Source organism: Pelobates fuscus, chromosome 4, assembly GCF_036172605.1.
Source record: "Pelobates fuscus isolate aPelFus1 chromosome 4, aPelFus1.pri, whole genome shotgun sequence".
In the NCBI taxonomy this organism is placed as follows: domain Eukaryota; kingdom Metazoa; phylum Chordata; class Amphibia; order Anura; family Pelobatidae; genus Pelobates; species Pelobates fuscus.
Window position 1 is genome coordinate 72,496,280 of NC_086320.1, and position 19,873 is coordinate 72,516,152.

General features: G+C 42.5%; 1 protein-coding gene across 2 annotated transcripts in view; it reads left to right on the forward strand.

Moving 5' to 3' along the window:
• Positions 1-19,873, forward strand: part of PAG1 (phosphoprotein membrane anchor with glycosphingolipid microdomains 1) — an 84,848-nt gene that overhangs the window by 21,414 nt on the left and 43,561 nt on the right. Inside the window, exon 2 of one of the 2 annotated variants that reach the window (XM_063450357.1) lies at positions 17,562-17,616. The exons of the other annotated variant lie outside the window; for it this stretch is intronic. The gene's annotated coding sequence lies outside the window, so the exon portion shown is untranslated. The remainder of the gene's footprint in view (positions 1-17,561; positions 17,617-19,873) is intronic. 2 annotated transcript variants of the gene reach the window in all.

Sequence of the window (19,873 nt, forward strand, 5' to 3'; positions counted from 1 at the left end):
GATTTGACCAAATTCAGATGGTGAAGAGACCATTCCTTGTGGCAACCTTGTCCAAGCATACTGCTGTCCCTCAAAAGTGAACGCAAACCGGTACTGAGAGTCAGGATGCACAGGGACACAAAAGAAAGCATTTACCAGATCTATCACACTGAACCAGGAGGCATTCGAAGGAATTTCTCCTATAATAGTGTGAGGATTTGGAACAAGTGGGGAATCCTCTTGAATGATTTTATTTACTGCCCGCAAATCATGAACCAGGCGAAACTGTCCTGGTCTCCCAGGCTTAGCCACAGGATACAAGGGTGTATTCACAGGCGATTTTGTGGGAATCAGGATCCCCTGATTCACAAAATTTTTTATTTGGTCTCTCACACCATTTAATTGTTTCATGCTGAGGGGATACTGAGGAATCCTGGGCAATTTAACTCCAAGTCTGAGCTTAATGACCACTGGGTCTGCTAGTTTTATCAGACCCACTGGACCACCTTTTATAGCCCAGACATCTGGGGGTACATCCTCCAGTTCAGGCGGAATATCCTGCTTTGGAAGGATGTGAACTGCCATTAGGGGGTCAGACTCTCTAAGGTGTAGTGGTCTTCTGATCCCACTAATGTAGTGACTACCGGTCCATCCTCTGCATATTGGATTTTCGCCTTTAGTTTCATCAGTGCATCTCTTCCCAGCAAATTGCAGGGAACAGTGTCACTGAGAACAAAGGAGAGGGAGGTCTCAACCGGACCTATAGTCACAGGAGTCTCTACAGTTTCCCTCAGCATGATAGATTTACCTGCTAGTCCTATAGCATCAATTAGTCCAGAAATTTTCAAATTTGGGGCTTCTGAAATTTTGAGAACACTGCGGGCTGCTCCAGTGTCTACCAGGCACTCCACAGAATGGTATGGCATGTCAGAGAGGGTCAGGCGAACAAAGGCATCACCTCCTCTGCTCTCAGAGATGACTGGTAGCACTGGAAACCCTGCCTGTCAATTGCTCTCCTGTCTCCCCCGCTTAGGGGCTGTGCAGTCCCTTGCAAAGTGACCCAGTTTGTCGCAGTTATAGCATTTACCTTTTCTGGGTTCCACCTTGTTTGCTCCTCTGACCTGCTTCCATTGAGGTTTCCCAGGGGCATTTTGAGGCACAAATGATGGGGCAGTGGCTCTGACTTGGGGTTCAACATATAGGGGTGGGTACAAAGAGGGTGGGGGGTTCAATCCTCCAGTGGGGCATGTCGTGGTTGGGCCAACAGGAATTTTTCGTGTGGCCCCTAGGTCTCTCGGGGTCTCTGTATTGTCCACGGCATGCTCCACAAGTGAGCTTGCAAGCTGCTCTATCTGTTTTGCCTCTTTCCTTTCTGACTCAGACTGACTCTCCTCTCCTCTGTTCTCACTGATGCTATCTTAGTCTCTACAGTAAAAATACCTTGGGCCTTCTGCTGTCTTTGATAGGATTCTACAGTCCATCTACACCATGCTGCTTTCTCATTTGGTTCTACTAATTTTAGCTTGAAATTTTTTGTTGAGATTTTCCCAGCGGGATAATTCAAAGGTTCCCCCTTTGGGGATCCCAAAATCCATTCTCTTAGTCAGCTTGCTCCACTTTGGCAGATGCCGGCTGACCCACAGCCATATTTCTTATTCATACTCTCCTGTGGGGTAGGAGGACTCTTTGGACGTCCTTTACTTGAGGGTGATGCAGTATCACCCTTGCTAAGATCGTTTCCCATAGCCCGGCTATGATGGAGGGGACTCTTACCCTTCTCTCTCGATTCTTAGCAACACTGTGGCTGTGGCTGTCAGGGAAAGTCCCACCCTGAAAATCCCCGCTGTTCGTCTCTACGAATTTTCCAACAGAACCAAATGACAACCAGCATGCCGTAGATCCCCAAAAGTCCTTACCTCTTATATCATCAATGTCAAACCACCCTTGGAGGCTTGACTCAACAGTCTGATTATTCATGGGAGACAAGTCTGCTACAGCTCTGGGGCATGCCCTTTAGCATGGGAGAGTACAGGCTCAAACCAGCGCGACCAGGGTTGCTTAGAAACAAAGCCGAGAGGTGATCAGAGATCAGGGTCGCTCTCGTTCTCTGGGAGTAGCCCTGTACCCAATAGCAGCAGTGGACTGAAGCCGACAAAAGCCGACGATGTCCAAAGGCAGAGCACAGGGGGTACCCAAAGACTTTGCACTTACAGACCAAGGCACACTTGGTAAAAACTCTGCATCAACCCACACTGAACCTTCTATGATTTTTTTTGTCCCTTTGCTGTGCAGACTATGGTTAGTTACAATTTACTTGACAAACTCCGAGAGATAGAAACTTTTGTGTCTGAGGATGATAGGGTCCTCTTACTTAGCACATCACTGCCCCCATAGGCATTCTCCATAGAGGTGCGTCTTGAGGCAGTTTCAATCATACGCCGTAAAGGACCTCTTGCATACTGATACGGTGGGTTTTATGCACCAGTATCCTCACTCACTCACACATTCATAACAAAAGATGTTAAAACATAAAACAGTTGTTTCAGGTTCATGGGAGGTTTGTACTTAAGACAGGGGACAGAGGGTTTAGGAATCAGAGGAAGGGAGAGCAATTGAGATACAAAGGTTCTCACCTATTAGAGGCGCCGGTTGGTCTCCTGTCCTCAGTTTCCAGGCCTGGTTCCGTCCACTGGTCGCTTTCCCCTCCCCAGGTTCGGCACCAAAATGTTGAGGATAATAAAATCACATGAAACAACTGGTCCAAATTAAAATATTATTATTGAACAGATAAGCAAAATTACAAAACAAAGTGACAGAGGTTTTAGCACTTTCAATGTTATTTAGCTGGCGCGCAAATAATCAGATAAAAAGCTGTTTCTTATACGTTATGCAGATATCCCAGTGATGCAGTTTGTCCAATAGAATTCTCTGCAAGTTCTCCAACTCAGGGTTTTCTTATCTCGTCCTTACAGTTCTTGGGTGTTGTAACATCATTTGTGCACGTAAAACAGAATTTAGCTGAACTATACAGAAAGGCTTTTGTGTAATATGACTGTAAGCATCAAACTGATATTAAGCATTGGGCAAGATATAGGCAGGTAATGTTTTCTTTAACAGGGCATACTATGTAAATTTTAGTGAAACCATGCATATACCTTTTATAGATCTTTTCATTTATTTTTTATATATTTTTTTCTGACACAGACCAGGTATGTAAGTAAGCAAATTGAGGGGAAATCAGGTTAGCGGCAATACACTAGCGGCTGCATTGTGCAGGTTTGACTCGGGTTTAGTATTCACAAAAGGAAGTAGAAAGTAAATTCATATTTTTACACCACAGGGTGTATTGTGAGTAATGCGAGGTAGAGCTTTACAGTCTATTCGAATTCTGTGCACTCATTGCAATCCCAACATATGAGTAATAGAGGTGCTTAGGACGTTTATTATAATGTGTGCACTTAATGTGGTGAACACTTCTGAGAACACAATGCAACTGGCTGAAGCAAGTAACTCCAATGGGGGGTGGGGGGTGCTCATCCACAAAACTTAGAAATGACTGAGCCAGCATTTTGTGTGTGTGTGTGTGTGTATATAATATATGATAAACCTAATGCAACTTTTCACGTAGGGCAGGGGCTTCACAGTCTGCAGTAATGTGGACCCACGTTGGTAGTTGTGTGCGTGCTGTAACATGCTAACATAAGCATTTTACCCTTTTTAAAGGGACACTCAAAGTACCATGAACCGTCACAGCTTATTGTAGTGATTAGGGAGCTCAATCTCCAGTTTTTGTCAGATTGTTTCCAAGCTGTCAAACTCCAGAGGATACACTGGTTGCCCAAGCCCATCTCTTCATTTTAATTTTGTGTTGCCACAAGGGTCAACTGAGATAAGGGATGGTCGAATCTTCCTGTATTACCGTTCATGGGTATCTGGACAGATAATGAGAAACTGGAACTTTCTCCTTATGTAAGTTGGTGGATTTACTGGTTTTATGCAATTCTCTGGTTTTTGTCAATCCCCTGAAAAATCTTTTTTTAAATATGTATGGAAAACAGCCATAGCCTCCCAGCACCATAATCAATCCAGTAACCTGCAAAAGTTCTGGTGCTTGGAATGTTTATTTTAGCGATTTATCTGTACATTTGCTAGTACTTGGGATGTAAAAATTCAGTTCGGGACTTCGGCAATACCCTAACCCATTGGGGGTTGGGCTTAGTGGTATGGGTAGGGTTAGATTCCTGTCATCATTCCCTTAATTTTCCCTCTCTCTCCTGTTTTGCCACTTTTCAGAAATCCGAAGCACTTCGGCACTTCCGAAATTTGGACATTCGGAAGCGTCCGAATTGCCAAAATTCGGTCGAATTTAAATTCAGACCGAAACGAATTGCACATGTCTAGCTACTACAATATGTAGATAGAATTAGAAAAACCACAGAACAGGACTCTCAGGTTTGTCGTCACTGGGCTCTTTTAATCTGCTTGTAATAGAGCCCCTGAAACCTGTTTTTGATGGCTGTAGAAGTACTTGTAGAACACTGCTTTGCTATATAGTGGTTTCATTGTTAAACTCTTTTCAGACACGGATTGGCTTTATATTTCAGAATGTCTCACATTGGGGTTGACTAGTTTATCAGCAATGTTGTCTGTAGTATTGTTGTTATGGATTTTTTTTTGATTGTCTGGGGCCATGTTAAAATCTAACATCTGCTCCTTGGACAACCCTAATCTAAAGACACCAGAAGTCACTGCCATGGGACCTTGACATAAATCCTGAAGATAACTATGGCATTGTTTGTGACATAAGACATTGTGTATCAGTGCTTGCTTTCCAATGAGTTATTGATGGTGTCTATTCTAATGGGAGAGTTTTCTGTTAAATCGCTTGTGGTTTATTCCATAGACCAGTAACATAGTGTAACCTGGAGTTCTAAAATATTATTTACAATATACACACAAGCAATCCTAGCCTTGTATTACATAACATAAAACATTATTCTATTGTGATATTGAAGTTGACTTAATTAATAAACTTAGTGACTCCTCAAACCCTATTTGGAATTTTGTCCCGCCCTGTATAAACCTATAGAATTATAGCCATTTCTCTTAGAATAATAGCCTACCTAGCCCAGTTCAAATCTCAAACAGGTTAGCAATATCATGTTTTTTATATCCCTGTATCAGAATAAATATCAGATTGTTCTGCACAGATTGTGGAAGTCTTCTCTAAGCAATGGTATATGTGGGTTAATCAAGATGTCATTAAAGGTAAGGGAAATGACAACTGAGGGATTTTTGTAAAAAAAAAATTTGTTTGGTTGTGTGTTTTTTTGTTTTTTTGTTTTGTTTTTGTACTCCAGGCTGATGTCCTTGAATTGGATACCTGCTATGGTTTTTACTGCCATCTATAAAGTAAACTCCATAAATTAGTGTTAATCCAAGCACCATAACCACTTTATTGACATGAAGTGTACAAAGTGCCTAGAGTCTTTGTTAAATACTGCACATCCTGAGATTGACCCTTTCTGCTGTCGGAAATGTAACTGAAGTTCCCGCCTGGCTAATCTTAATGTAGTGCAAATTTGTTTTGCATACAACTGCATTTATTGTCTAAAGGAGTCATCTGACGCTCTCCCTCGCCTAATGAAATGCATCGGCGTCTGGCTTCTGCAGCTCCGGAGAAGTCAGAGGCTCATCGCCTGGCAGAGACCCAGTTAACTGGAACCGGTTCAGGCAACTCCTAACACCATAACCAATACAGCAAGCTGTGATGTTTGGAAAAAGCCTTTAAATGGATCAGTTATTCCGTGGCTAAATGCATTACATGTAACAAGTCAGACGTGATAAACTGCAACGCAATTCACTTTATTTCTGACTTTGTTTAAATGCATTGTTCTAAAACATACATGATATGCACCATTAATATAGTGACTGTATAAACAAATCCAACTTCCTTCTTTAATGAACCATATAAGGTTCCTTCAATAACCATAAAAGTTATTCAGCAGCTGTGTTCCTTCAGTACAAAACAAGTAGTAGGAGAAAACCCTGTCTGTCTACCTGTATCCGTTACTGTCTCCTTTACAAAAAGTGCCAAAATCACTGCATTAAACCCAGGTTAAAAAAGAGCAGGGTGGTGGGAGGAAACTGGTAAACATAAAGCGAAAACACCCCAAAATAGTAACCTACGTGAGAAAGAGGAAGGAGGTCTGTGGCTGATTAATTCAGGGTTATTTGGGTGTGAATTGTCAGGAATTAATATTACATTTCACATTTTGGCTAAAGAATTGTCAAAATGGAAACATGACCTGGAGATTTCTTCCAATGCAGTTCTCATGATCTAAACTTTGAAAATCAGCTTGAATCGCCAACAATTCCCACTTTAGTGAATATCCCCTCAATTCTAGCAGACTGAAATCCAAATGGCAAAATTTAGACTAAGATATTCTAGCTGTGGCTATAACAAAAAGCTTCCTGATCGGCTGTGTTTTACGTAAATTTGGAAATCCAAATATCTGTGCACGTGTTTCATAACAGGCCAACCTATCCTCCCGATTTTTAGGGGGTCAGGAGTCTAAAATTTGGATTTGTTCCCTGGGGGTCTTGATTTTGGGGAAACACCAGGAAACTGTGCCTACCTGTATGCTTTGGCAGATGTATGTAAGCCAGGCTGACCTTCCATTTCCACTTTTGCCTGTGCCCAAATCCTGTACCTCCAAACCTATAACTAGACTACTAAATAAATTAAAGGCATAGTTCTAAAAAAAAATCAGTCTCAGAACCTTATTTTTTCCCTTTTGACTCTTGTATACACAGCCAGGTTCTGCTGCTCAGTCTGTAGCCTGATGATTCCATTTTGTCCTATAGGAGACTGTACTACAAGGAATACCCACGGGATAATCGTTTTAATTCCCCATGCCTCATATTATATGGCTCTAATTGAGTAATTAGCTTGCAGAAAGTAGGAACTAATCATCCTAAAGGAGACCGTGGAGCCGATTTTTATTATCAAGCAGTGCTTTATTAGAATATTTGTTCTTCAGGAGTCTGCGCCCTGTCGACAGTAAAATGTGTGTTGGAGATCGTAATATTCGCTTTGAAAGGAAATGTAATAACCCTGGTTTAAATATATAATGTGTTCTTGCAAATCTGTTGATCTGCAAACCTACATAAATCACAAAATTAATGCAAATATGCTGTTTGGAAAGTCATACTGGATATTGTGCAACATATAAATGTTATTTATAAATATGTTCTGTTTTGCGTGTGTGTGTGTGTGTGTAGAGCAGAATAAGGCTGTCGTGTGTGTGTGTGTGTGTGTGTTTATGTGTTTTATATATATATATATAATGCCTAAATGCTTGTCTACTGGACTTATACAACCTCCAATACATATATATTAATATTATTATTTTGAATTTATTAAAAAAAAAAAAATGTATTCATGAATTGCCAACCATTTCAGCAGTGCTGTTGATACCGGAGAAACTGACGGAAGCCAAGCACAGAGAGATGGACACAGGTTTCTTCAGGAAGGAAGAGATTCTTTATTGGATCACCGATCGGGACTCAGAGGGACTAGCGTCACCAAAATACAGCAAATTCTGAGCCCCGGACAATAGTGCAGGCTCCTTATATAGGCACATAACTCCTCCCATATTAAGCTCCACCCGCACATTCTCTTAACCAATCAACACAAATAAGAATTAACTTCCTGTTTGACCGCATGGCCTGTCCAGCACAATGGAGGAGGGGAATACTACATCCTGTATTCTTGCACATGCTCCGTACACTACTGATCGTATCTTGCCTCGTGCAACCAACTGATCGATACGTCAGCATATGCACGTACACATGCCACGTGGTAATCTCGGCCTACTAAATTTATTTTTACCGAGATTCCACCACATTCCCCCCTTTGATGCCTCTTGATATTTTACAATTACTTGAGGCATCACTTAACCTTAGTTTGCTTACACCGCAAGTTACCTTGAACCAGACCAGACTTATTTATGATGCGAATCTTCAACATTCATCTTCCTGCATTGGTTCTCCCTGATCTAGAGCCTTATAGTTATATATTGCCATTATCTGTGCAGCAGCCTTTCTCTCTGCTATATTTTCTATCAGGCTTTGCACAGATCTAACTACTAAGGGTATAAGACACGGTAGGAGTAGACACAACATTAAAATCAGTAGGACTCCACCTACCACTGCCTTAAGCCCTCCAAACCACTCATACCAGCTACCAAACCAACTACTTGGATTATACCCTTTCCATACCTGAGTAGGCACATGCGCTAGTTTAACCATATGGCTAGTAAGCTCAGCTATTGCTTGCCCTTCGTCATCTATTTGAAGACAGCAATTGCTTAGGTTAAACTTCCCACATACACCTCCCTCTACTGCCAAAAGGTAATCCAAGGCTAATCTATTCTGGTAGACTGCTGTCCTCATCCTGGTATTATGCTTCGCTAGAAGATTGAGCGCTTGTGATGTTTCGTTAGTAATAATCTCAACCACCGCCTGTAATCTTATAATACGTTTGAGCATATAAATAGGGGTTCTATAACCAAAGGTACCATCTTCTGCCCACGTGGCTGGCCCATAATAATCTATAATACGCTGGGGAGGCCATTCATTATCTTCCCAGGCGCCTATCTCCATGGGTCCCCTTTTCTTCCTATGATTCACATCATATACTTTAACACCTAAAGTCTCACCTGTTTCAATAGGCAACAAGAAGAAGGATGGTTTGAGCATACCCAACACACATGCCCCTTCCCAGTCCTGTGGCAACTCCGAATAGGCTTTCTTACCACAGATCCAGTACAAATTTGCTGGGGCTCTCCAGGTAGATGTGATGGATAGATCAAACCACACATCCTTTAAATTGGCATATCTAGCAAACGGGTTAGATGGTTCTGAGACATTTGAAGCCGACCACCAAGTTGTATTTTTAGTATCATCATCATAAGCTTTTTGCCCTAGACAAGTTAATTCTCCTACAGAAGTATTATACATTATTCCTTTCCTTGCTATGCAAACATAATCTATGATCGAGGTCTTTAATCTCCACTCAGATTTACCTCTAACACTCATATGATAATCGGCTTGTGTAGATATTAGTTGGTCAACTGCCTCAGAACCGGACATTACCTCCTTTGCTTCCCAAGGCCATTGGTCTCCCATGTTAGTACCTCCACACACATAGCAGTTGGTAACATTAAGACTACCGGCAATACTTTCGGCTAAATCGATGAACAGGTTTTTAGCGTTATGGGGGATCTTATTATCTATACTCATCTCTTCGTAAAAGGAATGATATACTTGATGAGTTTGGGAGGATACCGTATCAGTCTCTATCCCTATAAATAATACTGTCCCAGGATCTAAACCCGTCCCGTATATCTGAAACCCAAATAAATTTCCATACTTGTCTAAGAACTTGTCGGGGTTATTAATAAGTATATGGACTGGGTTGCATTCCATAGACTTACAATATGGGCTAGTCGGCAACTTAGTCACTATCATGTCCTTGTCTACTGTCTGTCCCCAAGTTGCCCACCCCACACAAGACCAATATGGGCAAAAGTTATACTCTCTATTTGGGCATCTAGGACTCACATATTTATTTTTACTACTGGGACAAATATATTTATCATTAGACCCATACGTCCTCTCCCATCTAAGATCCCCACATACATTCCACGGCTTTCTACCACTTGATATCGCCTTACATGCATCAAATAGCAGAACACCCGAAGAATGTACGGATTCTAACACCGTCTTATTAATTAGGGTCCCCTGAGGATCTCCATTCCTGAGAGTCAACCAAATTGTACGAGGTTGATACTCTGGACTGAAGCACTTAGGTTCTCCTACTCCTAAATGGCACACACTATAGTCTATATTTAGGTATCTACATCTCGATACATCTCCTTTACACTCGTATTGTGAATGCCAGATTAGGGTTTGGGAAATATGGTTACCTGTTCTCGTAGTCTTAATGCATACCTCACAGCTAGGAGTGTCGGTACCTCTACCTTCCTGAATATAAAAACACATATAAATAAACACTATCAAAAACACATCTTTCGCCGTCATCCTCAGTCTTCGTCCGTGCGAAGGCACCTCAGCTTCCAGGATGTAAGGGCTGCAGGGAATGGAGTTCTGCTAGTCTTCACAGGTGTCCCTTCGAGACTTTCCTGGCTTATATACTATGTGCTGGTGAGCGGACAGGCTTTATTATGGCCGTCTAAAACACTCACTTCACCAAATCCCTGTAACAATAAAATTTGTAATCCACACGATTCCTCGTTACTCCGACTGAGTAGTGCGTTTTAACCGGATCTTGCAGGGATTCTCTGGATCTGCTGTAACTTGCCAAGAATCGACTGCTGCTGGTTTAACCCTGGAGTGATGTATCCACGGAGTCACTTCGGCTACTTTTATCGCTGTAGGGGTAGACAAAAGAACAACATAAGGACCTCTCCACTTGGGCCCTAACGGTACATTATTCCACTCTTTAATCCACACTTGATCTCCTGGATGGTAACTATGAACTGGGGGATAAATATTCACAGGTAATCTATCTTGTACCCATTTCTGTACCTCCTCCATAGTCTTACCCAACTCTACAACCCGCTGCCGGTTAATTCCTTCTCCCAATAATAATTTTGGACAATTTCTACCGCTAGTGATGCTGGTATGACTATTCTTCCATCTTCTAGCTGATACCACTTGTTCAACAAATACTTTCCCGGTTCAGTCTTTAACCACTCCTCTTCTTGAGCTGTATAAACTGGAGTCCATTGAGACAGTGGAGTTGGTATAAGAGCAGCTATATGCCCCACATACTCCTGTCTTCCTGATTCAGCGGCACGCTTAGCTGAACTGTCTGCCATCCGATTTCCCTTGGTCACATCACCATCTCCTCTCAGATGCGCTCGACAATGTATGATACCGACTTCTTTCGGTTCCCACACTGCTTCCAATAGTTGTAGGATTTCAGCTGCATACTTGATTTCTTTGCCTTCTGAATTCAGTAGTCCTCTTTCTTTATACAAAGCTCCGTGGGCATGAGTGGTTAAAAACGCATACTTAGAGTCCGTATAGATGTTCACTCTTAAACCTTCAGCCAATTGTAACGCTCGTGTTAGTGCTATTAATTCTGCCTTTTGTGCTGATGTTCCTTTCGCCAGTGGCCGAGCTTCTATCACCTTGTCTATTGTTGTTACTGCATATCCTGCATAGCGGATCCCTTCTTTCACATAACTACTGCCGTCGGTGTAATATTGGACATCGGGGTTCTGGATGGGAAAATCACGAAGATCTGGTCTACTTGAAAATACTTCATCCATTACTTCCACTTGTTGATAACTGCTGCTATCAACAAGTCATCTACATATTGTAACAATACACACTCTCCTGGGATGGACTCGAAATCCAGTAGATCTTGGCTTAGAGCTGAACCAAATAGGGTAGGTGAATTTTTAAACCCTTGGGGCAGTCTTGTCCAGGTCATTTGGCGTTTTGAGCCCGTTACAGCGTTTTCCCATTGGAAAGCGAAAATACATTGACTTTCTGCGGCAATTCGGAGGCAAAAGAAGGCATCTTTGAGATCTAAGACTGTGAAGTAAGTAGCCCCGCCCGGAATTAAAGCGAGCAGGTTATATGGATTGGGCACGACTGGATGTATACTAACAACCGCATCATTGACTGCTCTCAAGTCCTGCACAGGTCGATACTCATCTGTACCGGGCTTTTGAACAGGCAGCAATGGGGTGTTCCAGGGGGAAGTACAGAATTTTAGGATACCATACCGTATGAACTTATCCAGATAAGATTGGATGTTCTTCTTAGCCTTCTGCGGGATGTGGTATTGTCGTAGGCTCACTGGATAAACCCCAAGTTTTAGTTCAATTTTAATAGGTGGAATATTGCGGGCCAGTCCTGGTGGGTTGTTCTCTGCCCAAACTCCTGGTATGTTGAATAAGGATTCATCACTCCTAGGGTTTTGGATAGTCAACGCTGTATAAAGTCGCCACTCTTCTTCCTTTGGTACGGATAAAGTCATAATACCTGAAGGTCCATTAAACTTTAAGGATGTTGTTCCATTTGGTAGGAACGTAATCTGCGCTTGTAATTTGGATAGCATATCACGTCCCAGCAATTGGACTGGACATTCAGGCATATAAAGGAATTGATGTTTTACTACGTGGCCTCCCAATGTACAGAGTCGACTTTTAAGAACCGGTTTTTCAGCACTTCTTCCAGTTGCTCCTATCACAGTAATAGTCCTTCCAGATGGAGGAGCAACTAGATTAGTCACCACTGAATGTTCAGCACCAGTGTCGATCATGAACGCACTCCTTTTTCCCCCTATTGATACATCGACCATAGGCTCCGCTCGACCAAGGGGGATGGAGCCCGGTCGGTATCAATAGTCCTCCATGACCGTGTCAGCCAATCCTACAAAGTCCCTACCTTCTCTATCGCGGGACCTTTGCGCTGCTGGAAAATACCTGTCTTCCCTAACACTTCCTCTGTTCCCATTACTCCCTCTATTACCATTACTCCCTCCGGGGCCTCCTCTACCTCTCGTTCTGCCTCTAAAGTTTCCGTAACCTGTCCTAGGTCTGTCTCTCTCAGACTGTTCTCTTCGCGGACACTCATTTCTCCAATGCCCTTCTTCCTTACAGTAAGCGCACTGATTTCTACTTAGAGGTTCCTCATTCCACTTACTATCGCCTCTATCTGGGCCCCGTCTATCTACGCCTGCGATCGCTACCGCTAGCATATCAGCCTTTTTACGCATCTTGCGCTCTTCCTCTTTCTTGCTTTCTGTTTCCCTATTCATATAAACCTTATTCGCTACCTCCATTAGTTGGGTGATTGACATACCTGCAAACCCTTCTAACTTTTGTAGCTTGCGCTTAATATCTCCGTAAGCTTGGCTGACAAAGGCGGAGTTCACCATTCGGGAATTATCTGCGTCTTCCGGATTAAAGGGGGTATACAAGCGGTATGCCTCCAATAATCGGTCATAAAAGACACTGGGCGCTTCATCGCTTTTCTGAATCACCTCAACTGTCTTCGACATATTAATAGCTTTCTTTCCTCCGGCTTTCATGCCAGCAATTATAGCGTCTCTATAGGCTCTGAGTTGGACCATATCAGCACCGTTTACGTTCCAATCGGGATCGGTGTTGGGATAGTGTGTTGCGGCCCATGCTGCTGGATTAGCTTGGTTCAAAGCACGGGCTCTATCCTCTAGTGCTTTAATGGCTGCTTGATTAATTCTTGTCCTTTCCTCATTATTGAACAATGTCATTAATAACTGCTGGCAATCAGCCCATGTCGGATTATGTGTCTGTACTATTGAGGTGAACAGATCAGTCATAGCTTGTGGTTTCTCAGTATACGAGGAATTGTGGGTCTTCCAGTTTAAAAGATCGGTTGTAGTGAATGGGACATATACGAAGACAGGGTCAGCGTGTGCCATTTGACCTGCGGCATCGATATAGGCTGACCCAGGATTCAGGTGGAGAGGCATCTGATAGTGCTTTAATTGTTGGGTACCGGTCAGTTGTCGGGTCTGTATGGGGCTACGTGGAGGGGCGTCAGTCATGGGTTCCAGTCGGGGAGAAATAGGGTATGGGGATGTGGGAGCTTGGTTTTGGGAAAAGGTTGTAAATAAAACACTTCGAGTCGAGCTAGATGAAGCTTGACCGGAAGTCTGAAGTGGCGCCAAATCAGGATATTCGGATTTAATGGGGGTTGGTTCTGATTCCGGAAGGGGAGATTTAGTACGAGGGGGGGTGGATCCTGTACTGGAGGAGGAAGCGGAAGTGGATGGGGGTAATGAGGGGAGGGTTGCAGGACTTCCTGCATTTGCGTCACTTCCTCTTAACGGAAAGTAAGGGGGCGGTAAAGGGATCTCGGACTCAGGGGGCGTGTCCAAAATGGGCCTAACACCAGTCCTAGTGGACAAACAAGTCCTAGCTACCATGAGGCGACACTGCTCCTCGTGGCATGTCTGAAGCCATTTTGGCGAGTCATTTACGGCCTGTCTCCAACAGTCAATATAAGGAAACTGGCCGTAAAGTTCAGGCCTACCTGATACAGCCACGTGTAAGCGCTGTACCAGAGTTGGATCCAAACTGCCACGTGGCGGCCATGCCGCAACCAAAGTGGGCCACTCCCTAGTACACAAAGTGACCAAACGTACAGGAGACATCTTAACCCCAAAATCACAAGTTTTGAATCCCTTTTTAAAATTCTTCACCATACAACCTAAGGGATCCGGAATCGTTGACTGCGACGCACCCATACTTAACAATGGAACGTCGTTGACAACGAATACTATACACGCGTACTATTCAACAGTCACACCCGTTTCCTCTGGCAACAGCACCACGTGGTACGGTTACCAAGTGAAACGTACACAATAACAATAAACACTCAGGGAATTCCCGTACACACACAGCTGTTACACCAGTCACTATATAATCAATATTATGCCCTTTGGCGTAACTATACAGTCACCCACGCTATAATTCTCTATATACGAATTACCCGTCTATAACACACCCCAGTAACATCGTCTTTTACAAATAGCGGTTACAGTACGGTTAGCATAGGTCAAAGCACAAGTTAAGGTCACAATACAATTATTAGTGGTTATGGTGTTAAACATGCAATGGACGACAGTGATTAGTACTTATATACAGTGTCAGTAAATATACAGGATTATGGTACCGTGCACTATAATACAGCAACACACTATTAACACTCTCGCTAGACGGCTGAGCTCGCGCTATCTAACAAGATATACACTTTACTAAACAATCGTTAACACATTTACAATTCCCAACTAAACTATTGGCCAGTACCTTGAATGGACTACCTAAAAACAATCTACATACGTTTTGGTTAGCCACACTGCCCAATCACCACATATATAGCGAGCTAGAGGACCGAATTTACACAGACGCCTCTTAGTCGCACTATCAAAAGTCTAGTGGGTTCCAAATTTACACGCCTTCCCACTTAGCCCAGATAGATTGAGAGCTAGCGAACCGAATTTACACAGACGCCGCTTAGTCTCCCGGTCCCTCCGACCTAGCGAACAAAATATACACCCTAGAACGCTAGTCTAGACAAGACACCGGTGTCCGGCTAGGGCTATTTACACCAGAGCCCCGCCTGACTAACAGAATCAAACGGTCTGACTAAAGAGCGTTCGATCGAGCGGTGCGCCTTCGCTCCTTCCCTCCGACAGAGGGGGCAGATACACAGATTCAAAACCCCTTTGGGCCTACCGCACAATCAGTATACCCCTAGTGGGTCCTGCCGTCTAAAACAGCAGTTGTCTTACCTCCTCGTTCCTGAACCTGAGTTCACACTCATCGACGGGGACACCCCAGCACTTCTCACGTAGAGGCCGATGATCTCCTGGACAACAGACCAGTGGCGCTGAGACGAAGGGAGGTCCACGCAGAAGTTCAGGGGTGCAGCCGTAGAGAACGTGGGCAAAGATAGACCGTCTCACGCCTCTGCCTCTCAGCTACCGTTGAACGATGAGCTTCCCGGCCAATGCACCAAATGATACCGGAGAAACTGACGGAAGCCAAGCACAGAGAGATGGACACAGGTTTCTTCAGGAAGGAAGAGATTCTTTATTGGATCACCGATCGGGACTCAGAGGGACTAGCGTCACCAAAATACAGCAAATTCTGAGCCCCGGACAATAGTGCAGGCTCCTTATATAGGCACATAACTCCTCCCATATTAAGCTCCACCCGCACATTCTCTTAACCAATCAACACAAATAAGAATTAACTTCCTGTTTGACCGCATGGCCTGTCCAGCACAATGGAGGAGGGGAATACTACATCCTGTATTCTTGCACATGCTCCGTACACTACTGATCGTATCTTGCCTCGTGCAACCAACTGATCGATACGTCAGCATATGCACGTACACATGCCACGTGGTAATCTCGGCCTACTAAATTTATTTTTACCGAGATTCCACCACACTGTGGGATGGAACTATAAAACGAAACTCATGACAAACAGGAACACTCAGCAACGTGCCCAATAAGGGATCTGCTCATTCTGAATATTTCTATATACTTCAATAACTAAAAATACATCCTTGCACTAATTATTTCCCACATTCTGCTAGCGTTGTATAATCCTGTGCCTGGAAGAATTCTTTGTAGACTGCTTGGCCTGTCATCCTCACACTGCAATATCTGGCAGTTGGCCAGTCTTGTTAATTTAGTTCATAGCTAGACTAACTGAGAATGTATACCTCCTGAATGTACACTATATTGCTGTAAAACCTTTTAAACTCTACCAGAATTCCAGGATTGTTTGTGCAACCTGTTGCATTCCACAGATTGTAGTGGATGGAGCTACGTTAATGACAACTAACAAATGTCCCCAAAATCAGTCACTGTGGGTTGTCGGGCTCCATTAACGTGTCTCAGCTCCTTTTATCAGTGGCTGCTAAACATAAATATTCCTTCAAACAGTATTGACACATCACAGGTGAAATTCTATTTGGACCATGTGCAGCAGTATAAACAAAATAAATAAGCTTTTATTACATTGCCGAACCCCCAGATGAGGATGGCAAATGTCTGTTTGTACATTGTCAGTAAATGTATGCTACATTTTGTTAGGTCAGTGAACACCACAAATCTCAGGAGAGTAATTGCACCCACTGGATGAAATATTAAGGGCACATTTGGGGGTCATATACCATCTATTATGTGACACTTTTTTTTTTTATGCTGTTTTACATTTACATTGTAGAGGAGTACAGGAAGACAGAGACGATACATACAAGTATTTGTACGTTACCCAGAAAGCAAATGGGAGGCATGTACTCGTAAAATGTAAAAAGAACTTGACGATAAGGAATAATGACAACTCTTGACATGTTGGTTGACATCACATATATACAATAATTATTTTCTTTTACACACTAATCTGTGCAAGTGATATTTACCATGCCTCACTTTCTCCACTATTGTAAATAGAAATCATATTCACTGTCTAGTCAGTGTATGAAGGTAAAATAAGAAAAATTAAATTAAATGATAGATTAAAATAGTTCATCCAGATTCTGTTCAATACTATTCGTCCCTGAATCCTATTCATTTATATATATATATATATATATATATTTTTTTTTTTTTCTTCTGATTGCTGGTGCAGGGCACTGAGATGGTTAGAGGATATATTTTTTACAGAATCCAAACTAATATCAATTGCTAGATAGTCTCAGGAATGCAGGGTTACAGCTGCCCTATCAAAGAAGGTGTGTGTATAGCATATTTATATTTTCTTGCCTTGAAATATTGTCACTGGTGGTCGTTTAATGAGTGCAATGAAATGTTATATGGCATTTAGACGAAAGACAACAGCCTCCAGATAGCATGGGGAAATTGATTATCCCTAAACCCAGCCTTCTGCAGTGCCTGCACATGTATTTATTTATGGAACGGGATGGTCTCACAGGATTTGTTCGGCTCAGCGTTGTCACATCTTTCAATTTTATTGCAGCCACAATTTCACGCACACAACGGAGAACAAGAAATACTGTTTGCCGCAGTGATCGGTAAGTTTTAAAAATGGATCACTATGATATTTTATTTTAGATAGATGTAGCCTCCTGTGAGTAGCACCCAAAATCCTGCCCTGATATTGGAAATAAGCCTGCAGTAGTGGTAGTGTCTCCTACCTGCTGCTTTACAAATGTCCAGCAATCTCTCTGTCTGGGTACCTGATTGGAAGGGTACGATGTGACATGTAAGTTGAAGTATTTTTATGTTGCGTGGATTTATTTTGTCTTTTAAAAAACAAAACAAAAAAAAAACGGTGTGCTTTTTGTGTTTTATAATGCATTATACAGAGAGTTTATGCAAAAGCAATTAGATTAACATTCCCAGGCTAACCAAGAGCTAATTAGATTTAATATGGGCAGACTTGATGGGGCTTTCAGTTCTCTGCCACTAAAGTCTGTTTCTGAATGTCTTTCCTGTGTTTCTTGGAAAACACCAGGTTGTGGTGGATTCTGCAATGAGCTTCTCAAACCAGGAAGTGATTTACTCTGTATTTCCACCACATTCTTTGCACCTCTTCCCTTTCCAGAATGTAAATCAGCCAGTTGGGCTTATTTAACTTTCTCAAGAACTGCTGACCGTTTCCCACATGTACCGCAAAAAGAAAATATGCTATCACTTCATATCCTGTCGTGTGTGCTGTTGGAGCCCATAAGGTGTCAGGTGGTACTGGATGCGTTATTGCAGGTTCTTAATATGGTCCAGTTAGGGGAGAGATTTCCATCTCCCCACCTGCAATGCAGTACGTTACTTTGCAATGAAGCGTGGCCTGTCCTTTTATATGACTAAAGTCCCGGCAATACTTGTGAATCCTAAAATATCCATGTTGTATGGTTACCTGTGGCTGTTTGCTCCTCTACACTTTTTATAATTACATCAATATTTTATTATTTTTTTTTTATTTATTTTACACAAAACATTGACACCTAGGTGAGTCTATTTTCCAATGTGTGCTATAGTTGTGGTAGTGTTGACTCCAATCAGAACTCTGATCCTGACCTGCCCAAGACGTCCGCCAATTTTAACATGGAATGCTGCTCCCACGTGTTCTTTTGAAACCAGACATCTCCGCGTCAAATTTCTAACAGTACCAACCCTCCATTACTCTAGCGCTGAAACACATGCTTGTTTTGGGTGCACAGGAATGACGTTGACATGGCTGTAGGTTCCAGACCTATATTAGGCTCCACTCTGCCCAGTGTCTTTGCCCTGTCGTGGTTTCTCTCTGAATGCCAACAGCATTGTCCATTGTGTTTCTCTGGTACACCAACTCGCTTGTTTGATCTATCCTGATCCCTGTACTACTAGACCCAGCCTGGCATTGTGTTCTTGTGTATCTCTGAAATTTCTGACCTTGGCCTATTTTTTTGACCCTGCTAAAGACACGTTCTATATTCCCTGCATTAAGCCTGTCCATTCGAAGGACCAGTAATACGCTGCTATCCCTTTCTATGCTATTATGGTAGTATAGTCTTGAACTCTCCGTAGTGGGTTACCTTATTGATATTGACACATTTAGAATATGCCTTGACAACCCGTAGACAGTAACAATGTACAGAGCAGTGTTTACTCTGTGTTTTTAGAACCTCATATATAGGATGAATTTAACCGCCTGCCATTTCAAGACAAACCCTCTTGGGTAAGTCCTACACAACCAATCCATTTTGCTGCTTTAAACTATAATGCTAAATTTCTAATGAGACAGAGAGGGGCATTTTTTTCTAAACCGTTACACACCTACTAACACTTAATAGGAAATGCCTGGGTTGGGAGGCATCACTGTAACATGGCTGTGTAATACAAAAGCAAATATACAGTATATCAAATCTACTGTCCGGACATGTTCTAGAGCTCACAGCTGACCTGTCACATGAAAGCACTTCAACACGAATCGATGTGTGTTTTACATTGACCTATATTTTATTAATGTTCCAGTCATAGTCACTGAGTTTTGTGCAACTCAATATCGAACAGTTCATTGTAGAGTTTGTTCTTTTTGTTTGGTTTTGTGTGTGTTTGTGTGAGCCTGTGTTTGTGTTCTGCATTTTGGAAAAGTGTCTCTGCCACTTCAAGTAAGCTCTTGCCTAGAAAAATATGATTCTATTTGGTTTGGGTAAAACCATTTTTGGATTGAAACTTTGCCAAATTCAGTCATTTTTCTCTGATGCACTATACACCCCTATCTATCATGATTTACAAACATCAGGGCACAAGACATCTCAGAATGTGTCTCACTTTGAAACTGATGGGCGA